Genomic DNA, 18,201 nt, shown 5'->3' on the forward strand with positions numbered 1-18,201 from the left:
TCAAGTCATAGACTGTGATCATTCTGGCATACCGGAAGATTTTAGGCGAAAGAATCGACCCCAGTACTCTTTTTTTTAAAGTCTGATATCCGATCGCTTTTACGGGGACGTAAACTCACTAACACCGTTTGTTAAGCGGTAGTAGGGAAAAACAAAGACACAAGGATACACAAACACGCATACATACACACTCACTCACATATATGTACGACAGGCTCTTTCAGTTCCGTCCACCAAATCCAATCTTTGGTCGAAGACACTCACCCAAGGTGGTACGCAGTGAGGCTGAACCCAGGACTATATAGTTGGGAAGTAAGCTTCTTACCACACTGCCACATCTGCACCTGTATATACCGCTTTTTTTTTTACCACTGATATAACCTTGGAGCCTTCGCGCTGACTCCTACGCAAAGCCGCATTGTAAAAGAAACATATTTTTAACCCGCACAGAAGGTCATACATTTAGTAGTGCTAAATTAAGTATTTTGCAAAATGAAAGAAAGAAAAAAAAAACCAAAACCAAAAACAAAATAATTTTCTTAAAATCCAGTCAGCTACATGATATTTAATGGAAGAATATAGAATTCCATTTGCCAAAGAATTATTAGAAAAACTACAAAGAGAGAAAATCCATTGTGACATATTGACGCCTCTTCAATTTCCTTTTTTTAATACACAGATATTGTAGACAGATTTTGCTAATAATGTAGGTTATGTCAAAAACTACAGACGAGAAAAGCTGGAAAACTAAACAAGATTATTAAAGAAAAAAATATTTATTAAAGCTGAACTCTAAAAATCTCTTACTAATCTAGAATGTATAGAATGCTTGTTAAGGAAAAGAAAGAAGCCTGGTTGAACAATTAGTGTAAACAGCATTTTTATAGCTTTGTATTAATAACATTTTCCACCAAAATATTAACTTACGTTATAAGGTGAAGGTAATAAAACTGATCATGTCTGGCTAACTGTATATATGTGTGCATTCATATATATTTTACATGATGTACTTTTTTTTTACTGTTTTAATAGTTTTAATCATAGGATACGATATTCAGCAGTTTAGGTTTTCGTATTGGCTCTGGTACTTATTTCATCGATCTTTCTTTATCGGAGATGGGGCGCTAATTTAACGTTTTTTTTATTTAGAGTAGGCGTCAGCAAACTTCTTCTATCATTGACCCCCTTCATGAAATCATTGATAGCTTATCGACCCCCATCATGGGAAATTCTAAAAATGAATGAAAAACTGTTAATTAAAAATAAAAATTAAAAAATTCTCGATTTAAATGCAATTATTCATTCGCCCCCCCCCCCCCCCAATTCCACATATATATATATATATTTTTTTGTCATTACTGCTTTTTAAGAAATAATTTCAAGAAATTTAATGAAAATACTTAACGAAATTCATAAAGAACAATAAAAATACTCAGTGATATTAATACATTGATATAGTCTGAATATTTAATGTGAAATACGGGTTTGGTGAATACTAGCTATTTGTATTGATATTTGGTTAGAAATGAATGAGTTTTAGCTTTAAATTACCGTACACTTAAGGATTCAGTCCGCTATTAATTCAATACCCTGAAATGCTAAAATATCATTTTAGGTGTTTACCGGCCCCTTAAATAGCCAGATAGACGCCCAAAGATTAATATTGACAACTTTGCCAAAACCTGTTTTACAGAAGCATGAAACAGATTTACACCGGTAACCGCACCCCCCCCCCCCACACACATTTTGTCATACAATGCACTGCACATTCACTAATCAGACAATCTAGGCCAGAGCTTTTGAAAATTTCAAATTGATGACACATTTTAAAAATGCTATTTTTCATGACATAAAAAGTTTCGTTGGCAACTATCATATCATGTTTATTTATGAACGGAGTTGTCACATTACAAACGTTACATGAGTCAGCTGATACTGAGGTTGGTGTCAAACGAGTGTATCATGCTCTGAAGTAGTGGCTGAGGTCACTAGCTCCCACATACATACCGTAAATCCTCGAGTATAGTCCACCCTTGAGTATAATACGTATGGGATTTTTAGGGGGCTGTACCTCTGAAAAACCTAAACCTTGTGTATAATACGCACCCCTTCTCTAACTTCAGTCAAGGAGGTCTATATAACGTCCTTGGTTTGTAAAAATGTATACGCTAACGTCTTTTATTATTATTGTATACATAACATAATGCAAACGTGTAGCTTTTTTGTGCATTTTGTTTGCAGAAAATAAAGAAATAACAGTAATAACAGTAATAACGTTTAATAAATGTTGCTTACTGCAAGTTATGGATGATTCTTTTATGACTTCATTGCTTTCAGGCTTAGCTTAAGGTATTTTCACACCCGACATCACAAAATTCGTCAGAATAAACATTGCCGGACAGCAAATAGAGACTCGGACATTGCTTAGAAAATAATTTTAATTTTTAACCTCGTATATAATACTCACTAGGGATTTTGACCTTTAAATTTTGGGAAAAAATGCGGATTATACTCGAGGATTTACGGTATGCACATACATACGCAATACATACACACACACACACATATACATACATACATACATACATACTACATACATACATACATACATACATACATACATACACAACTACATGCATGAGAATAGATATATAAAACAAAACACAAATCTGCACATATACATCTATACATACGATATATATGTAGTTGAAATTCCAATGAAGGAGCCTTGGATCTAGATTAGAAACCGGCTTCTTCTCTATTGGCAAAATAAAACTGAATAATGACATACATATGCACACACATATTTAAGAAAAAATGAATACGAATGGTTTTTCTGGTATTTTTTCTGATATTTTTTCCACTTTAATAATTAAAATAATAAATATATGCGCCCTTTTAAAGCCTAGCCAGGCTCATGGGCCCGGTTTCTCAGTTTCAATGGCATATGTGTTCCCCAGCTGGACAGGACGCAAGTCCATCGCAGCGTTACTCATTTTTGCCAGCTGAGTGGACTGGAGCAACGGGAAATGAAGTGTTTTGCTCAAGAACACAACGCGTCACCCAGTCCAGGAAGCGAAACCACAATCTTACGATCATGATGCAGACACCCTAACCACTAAACTATGCGCCTCCACACTAATAATTTGTTGTTTAAAAATCATTTGATAACTAATGATTTGTAGACATCTAATCATTAAAGTGGAAAAAAATGATCAAATTAGCCATTCCTATTAATTTTTTTTTCGAATATATATGGTGCTCCGTAAGTTGAAAAAATGTTTGTAATCTTTTCGGCCTTTTAAAGCCCCATTTTTTCATTTCTGTTATTACCATTACATTTCTGAGAATGTATGGACTGCGCAGATAGTGGTTTTGTGTAAAAACACCCCCTGTTTTGCAGGAGGTGAGCTTCAATATTTTTAACTGCTTTCGACAAAAACAAATATTTTGCTATTTTCTGTAATTATTTAAAGATGGCTGATAAAGAAGCCATCATAATGTTCAACAAAGGAACGCGCTACTTGTCGGAAAAAATTGAGAACGTGTAAAGAATCGAGAATATATGGATATCGAGTGGCCTAAGCTTAATGACGTCACCAAGGCGAGAAATATTTCGTTTTTAAGCAACGTCAAAACTTTCGGTATCGACAACAGCAACAGCAGCAGCAATGACAGCAGCAGCAGCAACAGCAACAGCAACAACAATAATAACGCCTCTGCGTCTTTTGCATCAGCGGCAGGAAATATATAGAGTTTCCGCATAGATGAAGAATTAAAATTGGCAAGAAAAATTGTAAAAAGAAATGAGAGAAGGGTAGCTCTAAACCCTCCATCCGACGTGATAGAAAATATCGCAAGATGCACGGTAACACACCGTTGCCTCGGAGTCAAGTCTCGGCGGGTGGAAAATGCTCCTGAGAGCGCCTTGGGCGCATGTAGGAACAAGAGACTTACATTACCCGAGGAAAGAAGTTTGAAACTATTGAGGTGAGATCTGGGACGAAAGAAGAAGCTAGATGTAATTCTGCAACCACTTTGAGGAACGACAACTTTTTCTTAATCCCCAGCTATCGCGGTCAACGCCTTGCCAAGATAAGGGTGCTGAATGGGCCGCCAGAAATATCCATTACCTGATTAGTGGTGGCCGTCTTGGCAGGTTTAGAAGACGAAGTCACAGTGTTGGAGGTCAAGAAACTACCTAAGCAAAATTGGTTAGGTATAGGTATGGAACTGATCTTGCAATGCAAGCAGGATCATATCGATCAGCTACCCGATCTAATCGATCTACTGGATAGTACTCACCTGTTGGTGCTAGTGGAGAGTAGAAGGCCAAGATGCCACACACGTAGATCTGTAAATCACTTAAAAGCTTTCTTCCCTGAAACAAGGAAAAATAAAGTCCCACTACTGCTAACATTACAAACACCACAAGTGCAAAATCATAAACAAATACTCCAAAGTCCTACACCTACTCCCACACCCACGCTCACACCCACTCCCAAACCAAGAAAAAGAAAGAGTCTACCTCCGGTTGCCACGGAAAAGCAAGCTTCTCCTGAATGCTCTTCCTCCCAAACCAACATCAACTGCGATAACATAGAGAAGAAAGAGCTGAACGATCAATGGATCACAGTAATCGACCAGAATATCGCTGGTCATAATGCATTTCTTCGGATTATTGTAGCTTTCGAATGATGTTACTCCACTGGTTAGGCGAGTAGGCCAACATTACCCCAAGAACGAAACACCAGTTCGTTGTAGAGTTACCCATTCACAGCTGAATGGTCTGGAGCAACATGAAGTGAAGTGTTTTGTTCAAGAACACAACACACTGCCGGTCTGAGAAAGAAAATCACGATCTTGCAAGCCTGACATAACATATATTCCATTCTTTCGAATCTGAAGTGTATAACCACAAAATGCTCGACAAATAATAAACAATAGGTTATAATATTCAGAACTGGCTCAGTGGTTGGGGTATACGACTCACGATCGTATGGTTGTGAGTTCGATTACTGGCGAAGCGTTGTGTCCTTGAGCAAGACACTTTATTTCACGTTGCTTCAGTCAACTCAGTTAGCAAAATTAGTTGTACCTATGTTACAATGGGCCAACCTTGTCACACTCTGTGTCACATTGAATCTTTCTGAGAACTACGTTAAGACTACGCTCAGCCATTTGCATGTTGATTTCACGAGCAGGCTGTTCCCTTGACCGGATCAACTGGTACCCTCGTCGTCGTAACCGATGGAGTGCCAGCTTCTTCTTCTTCTTCTTCTTCTTCTTCTTCTTCTTCTTCTTCTTCTTCTTCTTCTTCTTCTTCTTACTATTATTATTATTATTATTATTATTATTATTATTATTATATTATTATTATTATTATTATTATTATTATTATTATTATTATATTATTATATTATTATATTATTATTATTATTATAATAATAATAATAATAATAGTTATAATAATAATAATAATCTATATGATAAATATATGAAATAAGGCTAAAGCAACTCATGAAACAAATATACACGGAGAAACTTTTCTCGCGCTGAGACAAGACTTGTTTCTGCAAACCAATTTTGCAACTTCTTTCGTCTGCTAGCTTCAGCAAAAGAAGCTGAATACTTAATCACAAGGGCAGTAATAATTGTTGGGTACTAAGTCACGGGAGGCAATAGTAATTGCTGGATACTGAGTGGCAAGCAGAACCTGGCTCATCTTTGACCACCCAACCGAATGAACTGAGATCAAGAGGGGAATCAGACTATATGAACTATATGTCGGACTATATAAATCGGACTATAACTTCTTTGTTAACAATTTCCGAATAGTTTCCAAGGTAGGCGAAATGCTTAGCGGTATTTCGTCTGTCTATACGTTCTGAGTTCATATTCCGCCGAGGTCGACTTTGCCTTTCATCCTTTCGGGGTCGACAAATTAAATACCAGTTGCGTACAGGGGTCGATCTAATCGACTGACTCCCTCCCCAGAAATTTCGAGCCTTGTGCCTAGAGTAGAAAAGAATATCCGAATAATTTCCGTCGAGCGAAGTTCACTCAACGCTTCGATCAACCTAAGACTATAGTAAAATTCCCTTGTCCAAGTACTGCAAATTTAAATTGAACCTAGAATCACGTTGCTAAGGGAACTTCCTAAACAGATGGTTAGACAAACGCTCAAGTTGAGATGTTCTCAGTTTATATTTTTAAAATTTATCAACAGAATACGCAAGACTAATTTATGACCGTTCGTCGTCTTATAAAATTTGTTACAAGATGAAAACGAGAAGAAAATGGTATATTCTTAGTGTTCTATTTCATGTTGTAATCATAGTACGACCGATATCTTTCGAGCCAATGAGAGATCCTACATGTGGTCATTCGATCAGTTAGAAATAGCAGTGAAATCTTCCTCAAGTTAGATCTTAAGTTCCGAAACGGAAAAATAAAGAAGGTTGGATAATTTGAGCAATGTAGTCCACTTGTAACGATACCCGGAATAATGATTGACGAGTGTTTCGACACAGTTTGGGACAAAAAGGTAGAGAGCATTAGCTAAGGACGGAAAGTCAAAGAAAGAGAGAGAGGAAGAGAGAGAGAGAGAGAGAGAGAGAGAGAAAGAGAGGAAGAGAGGGGGGAAGGAGAGATAGGCTAGTGCTGTTAGAGACAGTCAGAGTTAGGAAGGTAGAGAGACAAAGTTAGATTCAGACATTCATAGAAACAGAATCAGAGAAGACGGACATAACACACACACACACACACACACACACACACAGAGTCAGTCAAAGAAAGACAGAAAAAAGAGACACAATTAAAGACAGAGAAGCACACATACACACACACAATGAGAGAAAGAAAGAGAGAAGCTGTTACGAAGAGAGATATAGAGAGAAAGAGAGAGGTATAACAGCGAGAGATAGAACGATAGAAGAGACAAAGGTATAGAGAGACATAATCTATAACGAAAATACAAGGAAAAAGGCAGTGAGAGAGAGAGAGAGAGAGAGAGGGAGAGAGATACAGAGATGTACAACTGGAGACAGATAAATAAAGATAGAAAGAGACAGTGGAAGACAGAGAGAAAGAGACAGAGACAGACGGTGGTATAGAGAGAAACAACCGGAAGCAAAGATATGAAGAGATAGAAAGACACAGGGAGAGAGAGAGAGAGAGAGATAGAGAGAGAGAGAGAGAGAGAGAGAGAGAGAGCGAAAGAGAGAGAGCGAAAGAGAGAGAGAGAGAAACAGAGAGAGAGAAACAGACATAATTGAAAACAAAGATACAAAGAGATTGAGAGGTAGTGAGAGGAAGAGAGAGAGAGAAAGAGAGAGAGAGAGAAACAGACATAATTGAAAACAAAGATACAAAGAGATTGAGAGGTAGTGAGAGGAAGAGAGAGAGAGAGAAAGAGCTAGCTAGCTAGATAGATAGATGAGAGAGAGAGAGGGTGAGAGAGTGTGTGAGAGAGAGGGTGAGAGAGTGTGTGAGAGAGAGGGTGAGAGAGTGTGAGAGAGAGAGCGGGTGAGAGAGTGTGTATGAGAGAGAGTGAGAAAGAGAATGAGAGAGAGAAAGAGAGAGGGAGAGAAGGAGAGGGAGGAGAGAGACAGACAGATCGACAGACAGATATAATTGAAGACAAAGATTCAAAGAAATTGAAAGGTAGTAAGAGGCAAAGAGAGGGAGAAAGAGAGAGAGTGTGAAAGAGCGATTACTAGATAAATAGAAAGAGAGAGAGAGAGAGAAAGAGAGAGAGAGAGAGAGAGCGAGAGAAAGAGAGAGAAAGAGAGAGAGATTTCTACAACGTGACAAAGACAGAAATACTTGCGAAAGAAGTCCAGTCGATTATATCGACCTTTCCATTTGATTAATGCGATATTTTATCGATTTCGGAAGCAAGAAAAGCAAAGTCCACTTTTCTTGGATATGAAGTCATAACGCTGAAAGGACGTAACTAAATACATCAAAGCATTTTATCTTGACTCAACAGATTCTGTCATCCACAGCGTAATAATAATAATAATAATAATAATAATAATAATAATAATAATATAATAATAATAATAATATAATAATAATAATAGTTATAATTCAGAGTAACCGACCAGCTATTGTGAAAAATCATGCTGAAAAGACCTGGCTTTTGATGGCTGTTGCATCCTCAGCTGACAAAAACACATTTCTTAAAACATTTGAGAAACTGAGCAAATATAAGGACCTGAAGAAGGTAGAAATCAGAAGAATGTGGCATCTTAAAGCAGTAAAATTACCTGTTGGGATTGGGGCGCATGAAATTAGATTAAGAGGAGCAAACAAATATGTGAACAATTTCTGGCTACCCAAAATATGTCAACTGCAAAAGACAGTTCCTATAGGTACCTCACATATTTTATGTGAATTCCTCTACATATAAAATGCATTTTTATTCATTCAGTTTTATAACAAGTTTTATAAAAATATGTTTTTTTTTAACACAGGCATCAGTTTTTTTAGTTGCATGGCACTTCGCCTGTTAGCATCTGTTAGCACCGCATTTTTTAGCACCTTTAGAAGCAAAATCATATTCTTCGACGCGTCTTGAGACTTGGATGCAGCTCTTACCATTTAAAGTAAAGGCAAAACAAGAAAATTGCAGCAAAGCTGCGTGATAGTGGTGTCAGATGTAGCATGCAGATCATCATATAAATTGTTTTTTTCTTCTCTTCCGTTTTACGAATTCAGTGTGCACATGCGCATTGCGTGTTCATACTTCTCTTTCAGGTTCCTCCTCAAAATTGTTTACAGAGCACGACCATCTCACGAACCTGCATTCGTGAGCAGCGCTTCGCGTTCCGATGGGTGTGAAATAATTCTTTCTGCTGTAGGTACTTATTTTATCAATCCTGGAAGGAAAGGCAAAGTTGACTACGGCAGTGTTTAAATTCAGAAAGCCGGAAGAAATGCTGCTCAGCATTTTTCCCGGTTTCGCAAAAGATTCAGTCAGAATTCTACCTTCAATAATAATGATAATGGTTTCAATTTTAGGCTCAGGGCCAACAATTTCGAGGGAGAGGTTAAGTCGATTACATCTACCCCAGTGCTCAACTGGTACTTATTTTATTGTTCCCGAAAATAAAGGCAAAATAGATCTCGGCGGCATTTGAATTCAAAACATAAAGTTGGAAGAAATGCTGCCCAGCAATTTATCCGGCACGCAAAAGATTTTGTCACATCACCGCCTTTAATAATAGTAATAATAATCGCTTCTACTATGGATACAAATATTTGGGGAAGGATATTCGATTACATTGACGCCAGTGCTTAACTGATACTTAGTTCATCGACCCCGAAAGGAAAGGCAAAGTCGACCTCGGCGGAATTTGAAATCAGAACGTGAAGCGCCATAAGAAATGCCGTTAAGCATTTAGCCAACGCGCTATCGACTCTGCAAGAGTCACAGCAAACAATTTGAAGGGAGGGGAGCATCGACATCATCGACCCAGTACATAATGGCTACTTTATTTTATCGACCTCGAAAGGACGAAAGGCAAAGTTGACTTTGACTTCGACGAGATTTGAACTCAGAACGAAAAGAATCTACAGGTGAGTAGGAGGGTATACTGATACGCATTTCATTAAACCACTCTTAAAACTTGGTTAAGATTTGACTTTCCACCCTACAGCGAGTCTGAAGCGGGTGAGAAAGAATCACTTTGCAGAAAATAACAGCGGCGGTAGTGAAAAGCAACGGAGTCATCAAGTTGAGAAGTAGCAGTAGATGTAATTGCTGAAGTAACAGAGATAACGGCAGTGCAACATAACCCACTCAGCTGCCTCCAACCTCTTCAAATCACTACCTTCTACCGTATCCTAATTCTGCATGAAAGTCTTGTTAGTGATAAGATGGCGGCAGACAACCAACTACCGCTCTCACTTTTTCTCTTACATTCACACGTACGAACCAAAGAAGGGTGCAAAACGTATTTGGCCGATTTGCTAGAAATAACAGAAGTATCTCCCCCCACGCTTCCAAGCCCCACCGCACAGTCCATACCGTGCCATTACAAAACGGAATGCCGCATAAAAAATAATGTAGTCTGGACTTGTCTCTTGTGTGAGTACTCGTGTGTTTATATATATATTATATATATATATATTATATATATATATATATATATATATATATGTTAATAAAATAGAATATATGCATATATATAAACATATATGTACGTACCTACCTCTACATGTACATATACACGCATATATGTGTACAGGACACCAAAAGACGTCGAACACATAGAGAGACGAAACACATAGACACAAACCAAGGAACAAGACAAGCAAAAAAAAAGGGAGAGATACAGGACAATAAGCACAACGAAAAATCCCCTTCTTCAGTCGCTAAGATTTTATCTACTAAACGTTTCGAAGGATAAAGCGAGACGTATACTTCGAAGAAAAATTCCTTCCCGCGAAAAGCAAATCAATTAAAATTCTGAGATCTTTTCGCAGAGGGGTAAAAAAAAGCAAGACGGTAACGACAGTACAAACATATAAACAGTAAAAAATATATATATAAAACAGTGGAAAATAAATATATAACAGTGAGAGACAAGACAAGGAGAACAAGATAAGAAGGGCTGTTAACGCCAGACGAAAAAGTATTGTAAACGCTGGATTATCGTGGAAGACAGAGAGGGAAATTTTGTCAACAAGAAGCCTTGCAAGGCGGGCGAGAAAGGACAGGATAGCATTACGACGGAAGTATCGTCGCAGATGGATGACGGGAATGGGGGAGGAGGAGCAAGAGGAAGAGAGAGAAGAAGGGGAATGGTGCGAGGAGACCATGAAGAATGGTGAAAGGGAGAAAGAGAATGAAGAATGAGAGAGAGAGGAAGAGACAAGTTAAGTGAGGGAAAAAAGACGAAAAAGGGAATATATATATATATTATATGTATGTATGTATGTATGTATGTATGTATGTATGTATGTTCTCTTTCCTTTTCCGGTCACTGGACTGCAGGATGTTGAAATATCGTCTTCATTATTTGAGCCAATTATAAGGTGACGAGCTGGCAGAATCGTTATCACGCCGGACGAAATGATTAGCGGCATTTCGTCTGTCATCACATTCTGAGTTCAACTGCCGTCGGGGTCGACTTTGACTTTCCTCCTCTCGGGGTTCGATAAATTAAATACCAGTTACACATTGGGGTTGATGTAATCGACTGGTCTCTTCCCCCAAAATGTCAGCCCTTGTGCCTATAGTAGAAAGGATTATTTTAGCCAATCATATTGATTTCAAATTTTGGTACAAGGCCAGGACGTACGAGGGAGGAGCTAAGTCGATTACATTGATCTCAGTATCCAGCTGGTACTTATTTTATCGACTCCAAAAGGATGACGGGCAAGGTGGTCTCAGCGGAATTTGAACTCAGGACGTAAAGACGGACGAGATGTCACTAAACATTTAGCCAGGCCTACTAACAATTCTGTCAACTCGTCACCTTATTTTAGCCTATTATATTAAAACCAATTCTTATTTTAGTTTGGCACCAATATATGATCAATATGGTAGCTACAAGTATTTGAGGGTAGGTATTTTGGGGATTGCGGTACCTCTATGGAGGGTAATGTAATCCCTAAGCCACAGTTAGAGTTTGACCTGACGTTCTACGTGAGTAATGAGGTATCATTTATTGTGCACACTACTAAACTGATAACAGTGTGTAGGCAAATGGTTTTTGGATTCTGATTTCATTCAGAACCAAAAAAAAAAAAAAAAGAAAACGATGCTGGTTCTAGAAGAACATTTGTTCATAGTGGCCTGGACTGCTGCATCAAATTATGCTTGTCGAGTAGAATCAAATTAACACTGGAGTTTGAGGTAATCCAATGCTGTTACGTTAAGATGATTACTTCAGTGTAACAGATGAGCCACTGGGAGAGGCTCTAATCTCTGGAGCGAAAACATGAAAGATATTTCGTTTTGCAATCATAATATACTGCCAATTATATTAAAGGTTTATCAGTCAATACTGTATCCTATCTTTCTTTGCGCGCGCATGTGCTTGTGTGTGTGTGTGTGTGTGTGTGTGTGCGTGCGCGCGTGTGTACACACACACACACACAAATGGAAGATCGCATAGGTTTTTGCATATAACTTTAGTATTGAAAATTATTCGAACCCATGAACAGAACGCCACTGTACAGTGTCAAACATTCCATCCTCTCCATCTATAGTCAGGACCTAACATTGAAAAAGCGTAGGGCTCAAAGGCCAACAGCTATTCAATACCTTGGTTAAAAACCTGAGAACTACGAGGCACAGATGTAGCTGTGTTCAAAGAACGGTTACACAAATTTCATAATATGTATGTGTTTGTTTACGTCCCTGTAACTTATTGGTTTAGTAAAAGAGACCGATAGAATAGTGAAGAGGCCCTACAAAATAATCACTGGTGTAGATTTGTTTGACTAAACCCGCCAAAGCGCTATGCCAGCATGGCTACAGTTCAATGACTGAAACAGGATATATGAAAGGGTTCTGAAAAGTTCCTGGCTTTGAGTAAAAGAAAATATAGAAGGATCAGGTAATTGTGATTTTATCCAACAAATCCCCCTTCTCAGATTGACTGACACACTTATTACAGCGGTCCTTCAGTTTTTCTAAGCCCTGTAAAAGTACTCAGAAGTTTGGGCCTCCAGTCAGGCCTTTTGTGATACCCTTAAATCCAGAAACGTTTCACTACACCCTCGTATAAAACATACACAGCAATAACACCACTATCCCCTAAACACTACCATCACCAGCAACCGCTGATAGTACTACCCCCTCCTCTGACATTTCCATCTCAACAGTAATACAATCGCCTTCACCTCCATCATCCTCATTTCCATTTGCCACCTCATCGCCGTCATCATCATCATCAACTATAACATAACTGTCTATACCAATTGACTATTGTCACGCCTTCACTAAACAGTGGCAAAACCCCCGGTGAACGTGACACAATTAGTATCTACATCGATTGTATGTTTGATCTCGCTCGTTCTCTCTCTCTCTCACTCTCTCTCTCTCTCACACACACACACACACACATACATGGAAAAAGAATCGTCTATGTAGATGTCCAACCTGTTAGAAATAGCAGTCAAATATTGTCCAAATCAGAATCTAATATAGCAAAAGCAGACGGACGTATTGGCGAGTGTAGTCGACAATACACTGTTGCTGAGAACAAATAAGAGGTGGTGGTGACGGCTGGAACACCTTCCATCAGAGGTTTCCTCCATCGACCTGTACTGAGGCTTAAACAACAGCAAAAGCAGCACACACACACACACACACACACACACACGCGCACACACACACACACACACACACACACACACAGAGTCACAGGCACACAGTCATATAGTCACACAAAATCAAACGGACATAGCCACATAATTATAGTCTCTCTCTCTCACTCTCTCACACGCACAAACACACACACAGTCGATCACATGTAGATACACAGCCATAGTACATTGACACCTACTCAGAATCAGATACACACTGTCATACAAACAAACAAGCTTGACACAAACTCAAATACAATATTTACACACTCAGACACATACACACACACACACACACACACACACACACACACACACACACACACACACAACACACACACACATCATTTACCTGAAAGAGAATGTCATTGATATTTACTCCAACCACTGAGAAACAGACACTTTCTTCCCCTCCAGTCTTTCACTTCCGCTCTTTCTACCTTTCTCCCCTCTCTGTTCTCCCTTCTTTCTTGAAACCCACCCAGGAAAAATCTAAACAAACATAGAAAAGCGAAACTAAAGTTTGTAAGAAATTTAATTTGGCGCTTGTCTCACTCTGCCTCTCTCTTACTACAACTTATCTTTAAAATAAATTAAATATTATTTTCAAATCAGCATAAAAAAGATAAATACAAAAAATCAATATATTTTCGATCTATTCTTAATAACTTGTGATATGTTCAAAAAATGCTTAGAATTAAACTGAAACTAGTAATTTTAATCATTCTGGTTCTAGCAATTCTTTACGGCCGTACAATGGTATTAGTATAGGGACATTTCTGTGACTGACCAGTCTTAGAAAAATGTATCTACAGGTATAAGACAGATGAGAATTTTATACACTGGAAGATATACCGGCATGTTAAAACCAAGCAGGAATTGTCTACAAGTGGTATGGGTGAATAATCAACAATCGTTTTCATATGGACGACTATAAGGTATAAACTGCAAATAATAAATAACTAGAAACACTGCGGCAGACAGTTTATGGGTTTAGAGGAATTGATATGACATTCAAATTAGAAAAATGCGCCAAGGATTGAAGTGGGAGAAGGACCCCATCTCTCAGACTACAGCGGAATGGGGTTCACAGTTCTTTGCACAATAGACAAAGAACTGAAGAGTTAAAATATATGCAATAAATTCAGTACGGATTGGTGAGAAGATTACATGAAACCCGATTAGTTATTTTATTGACCCCGAAAGGATGAAAAGCAAAGTGACTTCGGTGACATTTGAATTCAGAACGTAAAGACGGACGAACTGCCGCTAAGCATTTGGCCAGGGGTGCTAACAGTTTTACCTGGTCATCACCTTACAGAGAAGTAAAACGAAAATAGAAAGATGGAGAGATTCTTCCACTGCCAAGAAGTAAATTTCATAACCTTTATATATCTCAGTCACAAAGGCCAATAATCTGGAGTAAACAGTTAAGAAGCGTCGGTCTATTCAAATAGCGGCCATGTTGGTTGATTATCAATATGGCCGAATTCTAAACAGAACTGTTGCTGAAATATATTGAGTCTATATTATGGATTGACATTTCTTGACTGTTTACTTCTGGTGATGTGCCTGAAATATATAAAGGTTATTAAATATATTCCTTTTCCGCATTGTAAGATGCTCTCCTTCTTCATCTTCCTTTTGTTATTTTGTTTGTTTTTGCTTTTATCAGAATGTTTAAAGCAAGCTATAACGCCCTTCTTTCAATGGTAAATAGTATATCACCACCACCAACAACAACGACACAAACAGCAACACCAACAACAGCAACAACCAGCATCAATAATCACCAGTAGGTAAATAGAGTGTCATTTGCTGTCAAAATCGAATGCTGAACGCGGAATGTGTAGGAATGTGAGTGTGTGCGCGTGCGAGCGTGTGTGTGTGCATTTGCGTACATGCGTACGTGCGTGTATATGTGCGTGCGTGAATGCATGTGTGTGTGTGTGTGTTCGCGCGTGTGCATGTGTATACCTGTGTGTGTGCATGTATGCGTGCGCGTGCGCGTGTGTGTATGTGTGTGTGTGTGTGTGCATGTGTATGCATGTGTGTGTGCGCATGTGTATGCATGTGTGTGCGTGTATGTGTGTATGTGTGTGTGCATGTGTATGCGTGTGTGTGTGTGCGTGCGTGTGTGTATGTTTGTGTCTGTGTGTGCGCGTGTGTGAAAGAGGTGGGTGTTACGGTAATGATGATGGGAACCTGCTACCGATATCACTACCGGATATCGAACTCTTGAAAGTAACAGAACGGCGCGTGTAAGTGTGTGAGTGCATGTATGTGTGTGTGGTGTGTGAGTGTGTGTGTGTGTGTGTGTGTGTGTGTGTGTGTATGTGTGTGTGTGTGTGGAATGTTATAGTAGCTGTAGAGGTGGTGGTGGTTATGGAGGATGGTTTAATGAAGATAGTAAAAGTAGCACTTTTCTTGGTTGCGGTGTTGGTGGTCGTAGTGGCGTTAATGTAGACTGTCGAAGTGATGATGTGTGTGATAGCTTTGGTGGTGGTGGTGGTGGTAGTGATGCTGTTGCTGCTGTTGGCGGCGGTGGTAGTAGTGCTAGTGGTGGTGATGGTTGTAGTGATAGTAAAGAGATGATTGTAAGAGATAAATAACCGTGTAGTTTTGTGATGTGGATGGAGAAAGATTAAGAGAGAGAGAGGGAGGGAGAGGGAGGAGGAGGGAGGGAGAGGGGAGGGAGGGAGAGAGGGAGAGTGGGAGAGAGAAAAAATAGACAGAGACATGGACAGACGGAAGACAGACAGACAGAAGCACGAAGCGAGAGTGAACGAGAAAGAGAAAGAGAGGGAGAGAGAGAGATAGAAGAGGGAAGGGCGGACAGGCAGACAGGCAGACAGGCAGGTAGGCAGACAGGCAGACAGGCAGACAGGCAGAAAGACAGACAGTGAGACAGTTAGAGAGACGGAAATGAAAAACCGAATGATGAAAGGAAATAAAGAATGAATTGTAAGAAAGGCAGGTACAAATGACGAATATATATATATATATATATTATATATATATATATATATTATATATATATATATATATATATATATATATATATATGTATGCATATATATATATATATATATATATATATAATATATATAAATGGCGAGAAAGAAAGAAGAAAAACAAGGAAGAAAGAAAAGAAAAGAGAAAAGCATTAAGAGAAGCATAATTAAACAAATACATAAATAAATAAATAAATAAATAAAAAAGAAGAAAAACGAGAGAAGATAAACAAAGCAAGGAATGGAAAAGAGGAGAGACAAAGAACAAGTCAGAAAGATTGAAAGATAAGAAGTTGAAAGAACGATAGAAAGTCATGAACAAAAGGAGGAGGAGGAGGAGGAGGAAATTGAGTGTAAAGAAGAAATTAGGAGACAAGCAACGAAATAAAATTAATAAGTAAACATTTCTTTCATGAAGCACAAAAGTTTGAGATTCTGAATAAAAGAGTGTATTACGATATTGATGCAATTGCTTGAATGTGTGTATGTGGAGAGTGGGGGTTAGGAGGAAAGAAGGATTATTATTATTATTATTATTGAGTGTATGAGAGCAGTGCATACCATCAAAGTGGCACTGGGGTAAAATATACGAAGCCCAGTATACCCATCATGACTACCCGTCTGATAAGGCTACACCAGGCACATGCATCACAACCAAATGTGCGCGACATGGTAATCTCATATCAAGATAAACAGCGCATGACCTTGCAGGTGGGGCCCAGTTAGAATTTTCTTCTGGTCGAGTAGCCCATCCTGTTCAAAAGGTCCCGGAATAAGGATTGTTTAAGGATGTTGAACGAACCATCCATGTTTCCAAAGGTGAATTATCCAAACCTCTAAGAATTCCTTTCAACACACAGCTATGATGCTCCCCTACTACTTCTGCTTGTGATCAGAGATGCACATATCGTCAGCCACTAAGGGACATGGTCAACTGGTTAAGGTCAAACAACTGATAAGCAAATCTGTGGTAATGAGCAGAATATTTGCTGTAGCCCATCTTTTATACCAAGACAAAACAATGTACATGATAACACTTCCAATCAGTTAAGATCAGGAGCCATGAGAGCCACTGCCTGGTACTGCATCAAGGCATTATTATTATTATTATTATTATTATTATTATTATTATTATTATTATTATTATTATATTATTATTATTATTACTGGTGTTGTTGGTGGTGTTGTTGTTGGCTATAAGTGAAAAGTAATGGTTCCAACCGGAAACGAAGACCAAGTACTGTTTTGGCATACCGGAAACGTATCCATTTCTTTCATGGTGGTCATGTAAAGGAGAAATGTGAGGATGAGGCTTTCAAGCTATTCTCAATTAGCTTACCTTTTGTAAAGAACCGTTTCATCATCTTTGCCATTGTTGTGGCTTTCAAGCTTTCCCCTACTAGCTTACCGTATGCAAACAATTGATTTGTCGTTGTTGTTGATGATGTGACTTTCCATCTTTTCCCGATTGATCTACCGCTTGCGAAAAATTATTCCATCGTCGTTCTCATTGCATTTTCAAGCTATTCCCGGTTAGCTTGTCGCTTGCGATTTATTGATTGCTTTATCGTAGTTGTTGTTGAATGAGCACATTTTTTCAGTATGCCTCAGACTTGAGAAAGAAAACGAAAATTTGGACGATCCATGTATTTCTCGAAGACTAATATGACAAGAACGAAGTGGCAAAAGCCGTAACCATAACCAGAAAATCGAAGAGCGGATTGGGATCGCAAAGAACTCAGCTTTTTATTTCTATGGCAAACAGCACTAAATTAATTAATATAGCTAGCTTGATGGATAGAAAAATAGATGAAAAGAAAAATAGATAGATGGATTGGAAGGTAGATATATAGCTTGATAG

Source organism: Octopus sinensis, linkage group LG5, assembly GCF_006345805.1.
Source record: "Octopus sinensis linkage group LG5, ASM634580v1, whole genome shotgun sequence".
Classification (NCBI taxonomy): domain Eukaryota; kingdom Metazoa; phylum Mollusca; class Cephalopoda; order Octopoda; family Octopodidae; genus Octopus; species Octopus sinensis.